A 2,594-nucleotide genomic window follows, 5' to 3' on the forward strand; every position below is an offset into this window, starting at 1 on the left:
AGGGTTAGGTTATTTATTTGAGTTTTTTCTTGTTTCTTTAGGTATGCCTGTATTGCTATGAACTTTCCCCTTAGGACTGCTTTTAAAGTGTCCCACAGGTTTTGAGTTGTTGTGTTTTCATTTTCATTCGTTTCTATGCAAATTTTGATTTCTTTTTTGATTTCTTCTGTGATTTGTTGGTTATTCAGCAGAGTGTTGTTCAGCCTCCATATGTTGGAATTTTTAATAGTTTTTCTCCTGTAATTGAGATCTAATCTTACTGCATTGTGGTCAGAAAAGATGCTTGGAATGATTTCTATTTTTTTGAATTTACCAAGGCTAGATTTATGGCCTAGGATGTGATCTATCCTGGAGAAGGTTCCATGTGCACTTGAGAAAAAGGTGAAATTCATTGTTTTGGGATGAAATGTCCTATAGATATCAATTAGGTCTAACTGGTCTATTGTATCGTTTAACGTTTGTGTTTCCTTGTTAATTTTCTGTTTAGTTGATCTATCCATAGGTGTGAGTGGGGTATTAAAGTCTCCCACTATTATTGTGTTATTGTTAATTTCTCCTTTCATACTTGTTAGCATTTGTCTTACATATTGTGGTGCTCCCGTGTTGGGTGCATATATATTTATAATTGTTATATCTTCTTCTTGGATTGATCCTTTGATCATTATGTAGTGACCGTCTTTGTCTCTTTTCACAGCCTTTGTTTTAAAGTCTATTTTATCTGTTATAAGTATTGCTACTCCTGCTTTCTTTTGGTCCCTATTTGCATGGAAAATCTTTTTCCAGCCCTTCACTTTCAGTCTGTATGTGTCCCCTGTTTTGAGGTGGGTCTCTTGTAGACAACATATGTAGGGGTCTTGTTTTTGTATCCATTCAGCCAGTCTTTGTCTTTTGGTCGGGGCATTCAACCCATTTACATTTAAGGTAATTACTGCTAAGTATGATCCCGTTGCCATTTACTTTATTGTTTTGGGTTCGAGTTTATACACTGGTTTTGTGTTTCCTGTCTAGAGAATATCCTTTAGTATTTGTTGGAGAGCTGGTTTGGTGGTGCTGAATTCTCTCAGCTTTTGCTTGTCTGAGAAGCTTTTGATTTCTCCTTCATATTTGAATGAGATCCTTGCTGGGTACAATAATCTGGGCTGTAGGTTATTTTCTTTCATCGCTTTAAGTATGTCTTGCCATTCCCTCCTGGCTTGAAGAGTTTCTATTGAAAGATCAGCTGTTATCCTAATGGGAATTCCCTTGTGTGTTATTTGTTGTTTTTCCCTTGCTGCTTTTAATATTTGTTCTTTGTGTTTGATCTTTGTTAATTTGATTAATATGTGTCTTGGGGTGTTTCGCCATGGGTTTATCCTGTTGGGGACTCTCTGGGTTTCTTGGACTTGGATGATTATTTCCTTCCCCATTTTAGGGAAGTTTTCAACTATTATCTCCTCAAGTATTTTCTCATGGTCTTTCTTTTTGTCTTCTTCTTCTGGGACCCCTATGATTCTAATGTTGTAGCGTTTAATATTGTCCTGGAGGTCTCTGAGATTGTCCTCATTTCTTTTATTTCGTTTTTCTTTTATCCTCTCTGATTCATTTATTTCTACCATTCTATCTTCTAATTCACTAATCCTATCTTCTGCCTCTGTTATTCTACTATTTGTTGCCTCCAGAGTGTTTTTAATTTCATTTATTGCATTATTCATTTTATATTGACTCTCTTTTATTTCTTCTAGGTCCTTGTTAAACCTTTCTTCCATCTTCTCAGTCTTTGTCTCCAAGCTATTTATCTGTGATTCCATTTTGATTTCAAGATTTTGGATCAATTTCACTATCATTATTCGGAATTCTTTATCAGGTAGATTCCCTATCTCTTCCTCTTTTGTGTGGTTTGGTGGGCTTTTATCCTGTTTCTTTGTCTGCTGGGTATTCCTCTGTCTCTTCATCTTGTTTAAATTGCTGAGCTTGGGGTGTCCTTTCTGTATTCTGGCAGTTTGTGGAGTTCTCTTTATTGTGGCGTTTCCTCGCTCTGTGTGGGTTTGTACAGGTGGCTTGTCAAGGTTTCTTGGTTAGGGAAGCTTGTGTTGGTGTTCTGGTAAGTGGAGCTGTATTTCTTCTCTCTCCTTTCGAAGACTTGGGTTGCTTTTCTGGGTGCCTGATGTCCTCTGCCGGCTTTCAGAAGTTGTTTTGTGGAATTTACTCGGCATTTAAATGTTCTTTTGATGAATTTGTGGGGGAGAAAGTGTTCTCCCTGTCCTACTCCTCCGCCATCTTAGCTCCTCCCCCCAACTGATGATTTTGAACTGTGGAGTTAGAGAAGACTCTTGAGAGTCCCTTGGACAGCAATGAGATCAAACCAGTCAATCCTAAAGGAGATCAGTCCTGAATATTCATTGGAAGGGCTGATGTGGAAGCTGAAGCTCCAATACTTTGGCCACCTGATGTGAAGAGCTGATTCATTGGAAAATACCTTGATTCTGGGAAAGATTGAAGGCAAAAAGAGAAGGGGGCAGCAGAGGATGAGATGGTTAGAGAGCATTACTGACTCAAAGGAAATGAATTTGAGCAAACTCTGGGAGATAATGGAGGATAGAGGCACCTGCAGTGCT

This window comes from Bison bison, unplaced genomic scaffold, assembly GCF_000754665.1.
Source record: "Bison bison bison isolate TAMUID 2011002044 unplaced genomic scaffold, Bison_UMD1.0 scf7180017864338, whole genome shotgun sequence".
In the NCBI taxonomy this organism is placed as follows: domain Eukaryota; kingdom Metazoa; phylum Chordata; class Mammalia; order Artiodactyla; family Bovidae; genus Bison; species Bison bison.